The 11100-nt window shown below is 41.3% G+C and overlaps 1 protein-coding gene and 2 long non-coding RNA genes across 5 annotated transcripts in view; 1 reads left to right on the top strand and 2 right to left on the bottom strand.

Annotated features, from left to right (window-relative positions):
- Positions 1 to 11100, bottom strand: part of p3h1 (prolyl 3-hydroxylase 1) — a 44852-nt gene that overhangs the window by 6437 nt on the left and 27315 nt on the right. The window lies entirely within an intron of this gene.
- LOC123986837 lies at positions 2525 to 6957 on the top strand. 3 transcript variants are annotated; one of them, XR_006828987.1, is made up of 4 exons: positions 2525 to 2679; positions 6101 to 6221; positions 6332 to 6499; positions 6792 to 6957. It is a non-coding gene; the product is annotated as an uncharacterized LOC123986837 (long non-coding RNA). The 3 variants fall into 3 exon arrangements; XR_006828989.1 differs by lacking the exon at positions 2525 to 2679 and adding an exon at positions 2697 to 4235; XR_006828988.1 differs by lacking the exon at positions 6101 to 6221.
- LOC123986835 overlaps positions 7166 to 11100 on the bottom strand; it is an 8436-nt gene continuing 4501 nt past the window's right edge. The window contains exons 2-5 of the long non-coding RNA XR_006828985.1: positions 9428 to 9954; positions 8906 to 9124; positions 8267 to 8615; positions 7166 to 7680 (exon numbers count right to left, since the gene is read on the bottom strand). This is a non-coding gene — a long non-coding RNA (uncharacterized LOC123986835). The remainder of the gene's footprint in view (positions 7681 to 8266; positions 8616 to 8905; positions 9125 to 9427; positions 9955 to 11100) is intronic.

The raw sequence follows: 11100 nt of genomic DNA, 5'->3' as shown, positions 1-11100 counted from the left end.
TCGGTGCCCGAATGGAAGTGAATGAGGCTTTGCGATCGCGATTATTTTTTTATTTTATTTTTTTTTCTCGGAAGGGCGAGTCGGAAGGGCAACTTGAGTCAGGAAAGGCAAACGGGCAGTTGCCCGGGCAACCAGAGCAACCCCCCTGTGCACGTCCCTGAGCTCATGAAGTCGTAACTACTGAGAGCTATGGGAATACTTGGCTCAATAGAGCTGTGACTCTCTGTCAGCCTGGCTACAGTGCTGAAAAGAAACCTGGGGTTGTTCCTATTTTCCTCTATTAATAACGAGTAGTACGCCGCTCTGGCATTACGGAGGGCCTTCCTATAAGTTTTAAGACTATCTTGCCAAATTAAACGCGAATTTTCCAGTTTGGTGGAACGCCAATTTTTGCTTTAATCAACACGCTTACCGCAGTACGTCAGTAACACGCCCACCAGAGAGGGAGACCTTCAGATTTGACACAGACTGGCTTCTGTGAACCAAGGGGGAACCCCTGGACGCACAGAAGGACCGTGCCAATGATGCCGTGATTATGCACGAGCTCGCAGCTGGGCACTGCCGGGGGAACGTGCATAATGTCAACAGCATCACACACTGCCTGGCAGATTTCTTCGTCAGAAAAATATCTGTACCGGGTGTGTATATGTTCTGTCCACGCGAAGCGAATGTCCGCTCTCGTGGGCTCATACAGTTTCTGTGGGGAGGGGTGTGTGAAGGGACCTCTGATTGTGAACAGAGTGTACTGCTTGTTGCTTCAAGCTGTAGGTTAGCCAGGTAGCTTTTAAATTTACTCAATATTTTTAAGTGTAAAAATGTTTCACCAATAAAATTAAGTTTATCCCAGTAATAGTTTTTAGAGTGCTTCCTTTAGTTTTGGCTGTCAGCGGACATGAACAACAGAAGGTCCAATGCCGCTGACCTGCCGCACAGCAGGCACACCATTAGGAATTTTGGACAGGGGGGTAACATTTTCCAAAATGGGCCCCTCATCGACACCCAATCCAGCACCACATCAACCCATTTCTTAATTCTAATACAAACACGGGCAATTTCAAAGAAGCTCATTGCCATTATGGTTTATAGTGACACAGATGGAGTCCCTAACAACCATTTCCAAATTAAGTGTTATAGACTCATCTATGCCATGCTCACATATAAATTCAATTACTCAGTATGGTTATAAAGCAAAAAAGGTCAATACAGTTTTTTTTTTTAATCTTTCAAATTAGACTGTGACTGTTATGTGCCTCATTTTAACTTAAAACAAGGAGAGAGAAAAATGCCCTTCAATGATCTGCTGATTAGAGAAAAGTAAAATCAAACATTGAAGAAATTAATACAAAGCATTAAACCATCCAATTTAATTATGAGTGAACAAATACACATACTTCATCTATCAAATTCAATCTTGAGGACTACATTAATCAACGTATTGGTCAAATTATTTACAAAACTGAAATACTGTATGAATATATGGCTGTGTCAGCTGAAATGATGATAATTATAATATAAACTGAGGTTTACCACATGTATGGTTGATTATACTGTAACCATATTTGCTCTGTATCCTATGACTTGTGATGTGCTGCTGACTAGTGTTTACTGTATGTCAGATTTCTTGTCGCTGTTGCAGGGGAACTTGAGGGGGTTACCAATCTTTATTAATATAAAGGGAAACACAAAATGTAGGTGGCAGGTGACGATTCCAAATATAGAAATAATGCAGTAAAGCTCTCAGGCACTCTGTGTTGCTTTTAGATAGAAAAGATGTTCAACTAACATCAATGTTCTGAAATGGTACGGTCCATTTTAGGGGTGTCTGAAATCGTATTTCAAGATTCTTGAATATAAGGCATGAGTACGGGAAACATATTGTAATATTTACAAATAGAGGTAAGAAAGGGTCCAAGCCTTAACTAGAGGGGTCAGACCCCCCCATTCCCCCCTGTAATTCAAACCATGGATCAGACAGAAATCTCACCACAAATGTTCACTTCAGCACCTCAGATAAAGTGCAGCTCACAGTCCCAAACAAAGGAAGTCTGCACCTCAGATTTCAGATGGTATTTTGCAAAACTCTTTCAGTTATTTACCACGACTCACAGTGCAAGATCGCATCGCATCAGCTGGGTGGAGTTACTCGCCCCGACTCGTTATTAACAGTTGAAAAATCGATGTGTTGCGTGAGAACGTATGAAAATGTATGTATGAAAAATAATAAAAAATTAAAATTCCATATTAACGCAACTTATAAAAATGCAGAGCATCTCATACAGGGGGTTTGTGCCACATTCTGATGATGTCATCAGAATGTGGCACAAACCCCCTTTTACCATGTCACAACATCAACGCCAGGGTCAGCGTCAAAGCTACTCGGAACTTGGACATATCAGACGTCCAACTTAAAAATGTACAATGGAACCATGGAAGTTCCGAGGTGTTGGAATGCAACATTACGCTGACCATGGCGACCCCATAACACCACTGTGCGTGGTTACGAGAGTGTAGCAGTTTTTGAAAAGAAAGGCTCCAGAATCAGATAACTTTGAATCTGAGCCATCAACTTCATCATCAGCAATGGTTGTAGAGGCCAGCGGCAAGACCAAGAAAAGACACGACAGCTACTTGTCGTATGGTTTCATCTTTACTGGAGATTCATCATGCCCTTTATTTCTGGTACGTGGTATGAAATTGTCAAACCAAGCAATGGTTCTGAACAAACTGAAAAGACACCTGACAACAAATCAGCAAGGATGCAGAGTATTTTGCTCATTTGAAAAGTCAACACAAATGACAAGAGCAAGTGATGATAAAGTGTGCAAAAGTGTCAGAGAAAGCACTGGAGGCTAGCTATTTAGTGGCCGAGACAGTAGCTAAGGCAAAGAATCCACACACGATTGCCGAGACAGCTGTTGCCAGCATGCACAGCAATTGTCAACAAAATGCTATGCACACAAAAAGCAAATACAAATTGCAAAGGTTCTGCTGTCGGACTCTACAATTTGAAGGCGCATCAATGACATGTCTGTAGATATTGAAAAAATCAGATCTAATGCAAAATTTTCCTTACAAGTTGACGAATCAATAGACGTGAGTGGGCAAGCTCAGCTCTTGGCAAATGTTCGATTTGTGGAAGGGGACCATACCAGGGAGAATTTTTTATTTTGCAAACCGACAGAACAGAACAACCGGAGAGGAGATTTATCGTGTGACAACTGTGTATCTTGAACAGGGACGATTAAGTTGGAAGAAGTGTGTAAGTGTCTGCACAGACCCTTCGCTGCCATGATGGGTAGTGCGAAGGGTTTCATCAATAGGGTCAGAGCGCAAAATGTTAACGTACGAAGCACTAACTGCTTCCTTCACAGGGAGGCACTTGTTGCAAAGACTTTGCCGAAAGAACTTTCAGATGTACTAGATAGCGCAGTGGACATTGTTAATTTCATTAAGGCGCGACCTGAGCTGCCTGTTTTCGATTCTATACAAGGAAATGGGAGCAGAACATTGCTTGTTGCTACACACGGCCGTCTGCTGGCTTTCACGGGGGAAGGTTTTGGGCAGACTGTACGAGTTAAAAGAAGAACACAGAACGTTCCTGATGGAAGAGAATTCTGCATATGCGGAGTTGATTGCATGACATTTTAGGCATCTAAATGAACTGAATGCTAAAATGCAAGGCAAAGATGCATGGCTTCAGATCTAAGCTCACACTCTGGCGCTGCTTTGTAGAAGTGGGCAGGCTTGAGATGTTTCCCTTGTGCAGAGAACATTCAAACAGCTGCACGCTTTCTAGCCTTATCTCTCAGCATCTGAAATTCTCGACGAGTCTTTCGCACAGTTTGACTGGGTCCTTGACCCTTGGAGTTCATGTGCACTGGAAAGCTCAAAAAAGACATGCCACTGCTGGTGCAGGAGAAACTGGCAGAGATCAGGGAACACCGCACATTAAAAATACAATTTCAAGACACGGCTTTGGAAAGGTTTTGGATATCGCTGGAGAAGGGGTACCCAATAGTTTCAAGTAGCGCAATTGCAATCCTGCTACCCTTCTCTACGACGTATTTGTGCGAACTCAGCTTTTCAAGCCTACCTTACATCAAGAACAAGTAGGAGCTTCTGACAGGGAGCTTCTGAGGGCTGTGGACCAGAAGCTCTGTGTCTGCCTCTCATCCATCCCTGCCAGAATTGGGGCGGTTGTGTGCATCGTCTCAGGCTCAGATTTCCCATTAATAGTAAGTAAGTCACATATATAACCACTTACAGCGTGCGTGTGTGTGTGTGTTGGCCGTCAGAGGGTTGCAGATGGTACATTTAATACATTTCAGACTGGGGTGACTTGAGATTTTGCACAAACTTTTAAAGGGTGCCTTGACTGAAAAAAGGTTGAGAAACGCTAGCATAACTGTTTGGGGTCAGGCCAACCAAAAAACAATTACACCCATTAGGTCATTATATAAACAGACACTAAAAGTAAGGGACCTGAAATCTGTAAGATGGCACCACTGCCTCATTCTACGGAAGCATAATATATTGAGTTTTGTACATTTTTCATTTCTTATACTAATTTTTAAATTTGTGAACAACCTTGCACCAGAAATATTCTGTCAACTGGTAGAGAAACAAAAGAGCGGAATAAGAATAGGCACAGTAAGTGGAAACTGTATATTTGCTCAGACATCGTTTTCAGTAAGAGGCATACATCTGTGGAACGCCTATATGTGACCAGGTTGTAACCTCACCTAAAAATTGAGGCATTCACCAACTTTCTCGAGTTGCTTATAACAGCCTGTTTAGGCCTACTGTTCTCTATGTGAAGGACTGGTTGGATTTCCTGCAAAAATCCATTGGCTACGACGTTATGCACAACATTACTGTAAAACATATGAAACACAGTGTGATTTGTATTTTAGTTGGTTCAACCTAGATAATGTTAGCTTGCCAGCAAACGCCAACCAGTCGATAACTACCTGACATAATTCTAACCTATTTTCAGGCAAAAATATGTAAAGGCTATTGATAATATAATAGTAAACTGTTAGTTTGATATTATGTTAATTATATGATGAGATGATTACTATATTCATTATTTCATATAATGAATAAACAGTATTTAGCTTACCACTCTTATAATATTAATTCCAGTTACAGCTGTCTCAGTTTGGGGTTGTTTTTTATTCATTAACTTTGTGCAAGGAAAATGTTCTACATGGTAGTCCCTAACTTTAATTTTAAGTAGGCAACTAACTCGCCAATAATCATAACTATTTATGCAGAACAATGAGGTCAGCATGATTAATCTGTTCACAAAAAGTGACATTGAGGAGCGCATGAACGCGTTTCATTAAAAAGCACCGGTTTAGATAAATAGCCAGCTAACGTTAGACAAACCCAAACGCTGCTTATATTTTCCCTGTTGTCTTCTGTCTTACCCATTCAGCTGCTGGCGGAGCATCTCGCTCTTGTTTTTGATTAACGGGGCTGTTCAAGCGGCCACAGAGCTCAGACCGACTATGTTTTTAACGATTAGCATCGGGGGTCCGGCCTGGTGGAAGATTACAGTCAGTTGTACTCGTAAATCAGTTTTCTGGTTCGCACGGATCTATTTTTAGGGGCTGTATGAGAGTGAAAGGCTCGCACAGTAGATCCCTGCGCCTAACGTTAGACAGAAGAATCACTCGCTACGTCCTTATGACCTGCCTATTTAGTAATTTTGGCTATGCAATATAAATAAATACGTTAATCCACACTTTTAGCATACAAACTCTTTGGACAAACAGGATGTTCACATTGACAAAAATATCTACAAAATGTAATACCTTGTTAAATGGCGATTAAGACTTTTTAATACATTTTAATGGCCTTAATTTTCACATTATTGATATTACCTTTTAAGACTTTTTAAGACCTCGCGGACACCCTGTTATCTGTTGGTAGGGTGGAAAAGCTCTCTGCATCAGAAATAATTGCAAACCTGGCTCTCCAGATTGACCTCCATGCCATCAGCAGATTTAACATCTGCCGCTCTGACATGTGGGATGGAGCTGTCAGAGGATTCAAAAGCGGAACATTCTCCGTAATGAAGGATCTATGTTTTCAGATGATGCAGGCAGGTTTGAGGAAGGTATCGATACAGGTGGACCAAAACGGAAATTCCTCTCACTTCTGATGAGAAGCCTGAACGAACGATCCATATTTGATCCATGTCTACAATTCAAGTGGTACTATTTTGTGTGGAATGTTTTAAAATAACTAAATTATTCAACCGTGCATTGCTTGTTTAATATTGAAACTGATTGACCACTCTATTACTCTGCATTTCCATGAGCAGCAATCAGAGAGGATGAACATAGTTTGGCAGGGAAGATGATTGCTGTGTCCATAGTACATGGTGGACCTGGCCATCCTCTCAGAAGATCTGGCCATTTCAGGGCAGTCCAGTTTCAACTCATCTGTAGGAGACATTACAGATGAAGAAATAGGGAAAGTGCTACAAGAGGTATGAGGGTCATTGATGTAAGGGATTGAAATTCTATTATTGTTAGGTCCCCTGTTCCTGGGTAGTGTGTATGTGTGTGTGTGTGTGTTCTTGCATGAGTGGAGTGCGCAGGGGCCTGTCACCAGCTGCCAGCTATCAGCCTCGTTATGCCCTGCCTTTTTATACCTGGTCCTCACCTCCACTCAGCGCCAGATCGTAGACTCTCGTTCCCAGTCAGTCTTGTTCAAGCTGTTCTTCTCTAAGACTAGTTCCTGTATTTGTTCCCTACTATTCTTGTGCTTCTGTGCCACAGATACTCCCGTCTGGTCCATCTCCTGCAACTATTCCTCTCCTGCTCGCGTGCGCCCGAGGCAGCGGACCCAGCCCCCACAGACTTTCCCCCAATCCCGGATTCCCTGCCTGGACCCCCCTCCCTCTAACCCAGCCTCTAACTCCCAGCATTTCATCAATAAATCTTGTCTCATTCTCCTACTCTGTGTCTCTGAGTCTGATACCGCATTCGAGTCTGAAAACCCCAGCCTCTGCTTAACAATCACAAGTAATTGGTTATTAATGTAAGCAGTATTGTCCACTTAAAATGTTATTTCAAAGTATCTTTTTGATATTACTATTATATATAATTACTTTTTGTATCTAAAATGAGTTAAGTTTCATCCAGAATGCACCCTCATTGGAGACCCTACAAGACCTATTGGTACAGCACAGCACCATTTTGCAGACCGCAGGGTGCTTCAAACGTCCGTGGAGGAAAAGCACTTCATTGTGAAGGAGTTCCTCAGGTGGTGACAGGAACCACAGCGTAATCATAAGGTAGTTTTATTTTGTTATTACTGTTGTTGCTAAAAAGTAAATACAGTAATTGTTCCGGATAAAACATAGTGTTGCTGTCTCATTCCAATGCTTAGTAGCTGCTACAAAGTGTACATTAACTTTTCAAGTTATTGTATTTCAGATTCAAGGATGGACTTGCCAGCTTGCACTTTTTAACAACGCTGCAGCAGGATCCAACGGCGCCGACTCCTGTCCTCTGTCCTTTTGCCTCTATGACAAATGTGCTAACACTTTGAAGCTGCCTCTCTTGGACAACTACAACACATTTAAGGCAAATACTAGAACTTTAGGATTAAGAATTCCCCCGGCTTTGGATGCATGTAGCCAGCCCGCAGCTGACGGTATCAAACCTGTAAAGGTAGACAAGAAGTACATTACTATATTCTCATTACATTACCTATGTGGTAATAGCTACTGTTAAAATGTCCACACGTTGGAACCAGTTTTGCATATATATGTGTGTGTGTGTTTTGTTGACATAGTAATTACACAGATATTAAGAGATCAAACTAGTTTTGATTAAAGTGAAAACCACTGTATTGTCAGTGCTACCATGGTTTAATTGACAGTAAGTTGAAGGTGCAAGGCGCTCATTAAATAATAAGCTTTTGGTTTTTAGTTCTACTGCATTAGTGTGCCCACACGTTGGGACCAATTTTGCAATTATCCATGTTTTGCCAGGTAGTTTTGTCTGAAAGACAACACATCATCAATTCAATGTCAGGACAGTAGTGTGGAAGTCTCAATGATTTTGTAGAAAGCAACATTGACTATAACATTTAGTTTGTCAGATTTTATGAATAAATAACGAAGAATGTACGCCACATTCATTGCATTTCTTTTGAAAATAAAATAAAACTCCCTGACTGACTTTTCTGTTTACATTGTATTCAAAGTCATAAGAGGTTTTGTTGTGTATTTTACGGTCCAACTCACAGATCAGCCATGTTCTTCAGGGTGATGTAGTTCTCTACAGCAGATTCCCATTGTAGAGGAGGCGACAAACCACTTTGCAGTTCTTCAAAGCAAGTTTCCTGTTCATCATCCCCACCTGGAGTTACTGGCACGGGCATGAGGGCGTCGAACTGGCTCAGGGCTTGTGCAGATGTAGGGAATCCACAATTTTTGCTGTTGAGTCTAAGAGGAAGTACCCTGACACGAAGACTCAGCTTACTGTCCTTCCATGCATATTTTAGTTTTATTGCCATTCCATCCATCTCCGTTGTTTCTCATAGGACAAGGATGCAGAGACCCAAGATGACTTAAAACTAAAAGTCATCAGCATCTAAAGTAACAAAATAGAGCAAGGTGCTAATTGTATTTGTAATTTGCATGTGTGTAATTTGCAGGTGTTTCAAAGAGACAAAAGAAAGAAAGAATCTAATGTGCATTCTGGTAGTGTTGATCATTTTGGAGTCTTTGCCTAATGGCATGGGGGCAGAGACTGGCAGCGGGAAGAGCTGAATGATTCATGACGTTATCTACTGCGATGTTACTGTACTATGCATGTATGCTTTGTAATGAAAAGCATAATCCAATTATCTTTCTGTTTTAACATGACAATGCAATACTCACCTTTGAGGCACGTGATACATAAACTCTGGTTTGCGAGATGGGCACTGGGATTGGCGAACAGGACGAATAGTGTGCGTGTTCCAGAGTTGCTTGTATTCGTCCAGTTCATTCTGAAGGACACCCATGAAGCAGTGTTGCACCAAACTTGTGTGATCTCTGCTGCCATTGAAGAGGTGCCTTTCCCTCAAGTCACTGAACAGATCCATCCAAAACTGACTCCTAGTTAAAGTACACACGTTTTATGATGTTGTACCTTGACCCCAAGAAAACACTCTGAAATGGTTGAAGTTGCTTTTAAAGGTGTACTGCAATTTTAAAATGGTTTAAGAAACTGTGTTATGTGTGAGCAATTTTATAGTGAGCACAAGTAGTCTCATGCCGACACTAAATATTTACAGCAGATAAAGTACCATGTAAAAGTGAGTATAGATCAGTATAATCACATACAATAAATACAGAAATGTCAAGTAGACGGAGCATAAATCCATAATAACTCAAGAATTAACAATATGTGACAAAAACCTTTGTTTCTGAAAGTAGGAGCACTAGCTTTCAATGCGTTGGTTGGATGTTGATGTGCCATACACGTGGCTTTTGGCTCCTGCAAATTCGTCCACATGCAATGATCTCAAGGAACAGTGAAGTGCTGCCATCAGTCCATTTTGTGTTCCGCAGTCAGTCAGACTGAGTGGTATGCTCTGCAGACAAGTCTTTGTCTAGAGTGATTTTCTACTCCAGACGGATCCAATTCTCCCATTAGGTGCATCACCTCTTCCGACAATAAGAGAGTACTTCTGTTTCAGAGTCTGACACATTGCTCGGTAACCCAGGAGTTGGCCTGATCCCTTCAGTTCGTCAAAAATAGCTGCCCGCACAGTAGCAATTGGAGTGTAGTTCGTCCTCCTGGTCAGGCCGACATCTTGTATTCTTCTTTTTCAAGTGCTAAGATTCAGTGAAATATTGTGTTTTGTTGGAAGGAAGTCTATTATAACTGTGGCCCTCTGTGAAATACTTAAAGATAAGTTCATCCGCCATTGGGGTTTCAGGATCTGAGGGGAAGGAATGAGACACTAGATCTAAGAATAAAAAAATGCTTGTGTTCATAAACTTTGCTTTCATCTATATTTACTGAATGGTGAATAAACAGTACAAAGCCAGTAATTTATATGGAATGACAAACTTTCAGAACAAAACATACCTTCATCTTGATGACTCTTTAAAAACTGAATATTTCTGCCACAAGACACATTATGACAGAAAGGTTCCCTCCACAAAATGGACAAAACATAACCTGGTAAAACACAAGGGGGAAGCATGTTCCAATTTGGCAGTTAAGGGAAAGTTAACTTGTATTTCTGAGTGACCAATTCTCCATTTTTTGCACTGTACTGTCGCTCAGCAATGTAAGTTATCTAAAATCGTTTAAGTCGTCTCCATGGTAACCACAGACTCCATGCATGTTTTTATACAATTCGAGTCCATCGTTTTAGTAAAGCCTAACCTGCACAAAAAGCAGTTTAAATCACACAATTATCCCGCTGTATAACTTCTGTTTATAAATTATAATTGATCGGCCCACAGTCTGTCTGCAAGCAGCCGAATCTCCTAACTCGCTACAGTGGCCTGTCAGGGGAGTTTACTCCTATTGGACGTGAAAACGCAGTGTTTCCCTCTTCACAGGGTTAACAAACTCACAATACAAACTTACACACGTGGGCTCCAACCCGGAGCCCACAGCGTTGATATGGTTTTAGCAGTGGAGAGTCATAGACAGGGCATTAAACATCAAGCGGCACAAACAGCGAAACTTACCGGCACGAGTCCACCCGCTGCTGGATCGTGCTAGCCTGTTGTAGTACACTATCTGTTTCAAGGGTTAATGGTTAGGGTACAAATACTGTTTGGTTCAATTTAGGCAAACTGGTTTGTTTGTCCAGGAAGGTTTAGTTAGTTTGTTTGGTGCTGAGAAGCGGATTTTGAGTATCTGCCTGACTGAATGTTAACATGCTGTTTGTCCAGGGGGTCAAATACTTGTTTTTCCTCATCAGATGGTTATCAATTTTTATAAATTCATATGATGTGATTTTCTGGAATTTTCTTTGGGATTCTGTCTTTCACTGTTAGAATGTACATTTGATTAAAATTATAGATCGTTGCATTCTTTGTAAGTGGGCAAACCTGCAAAATCAGCAAGG

The sequence above is a fragment of the Micropterus dolomieu genome, linkage group LG18, assembly GCF_021292245.1.
Source record: "Micropterus dolomieu isolate WLL.071019.BEF.003 ecotype Adirondacks linkage group LG18, ASM2129224v1, whole genome shotgun sequence".
Classification (NCBI taxonomy): Eukaryota; Metazoa; Chordata; class Actinopteri; order Centrarchiformes; family Centrarchidae; genus Micropterus; species Micropterus dolomieu.
This window is presented reverse-complemented; position numbering and strand designations above follow the sequence as displayed.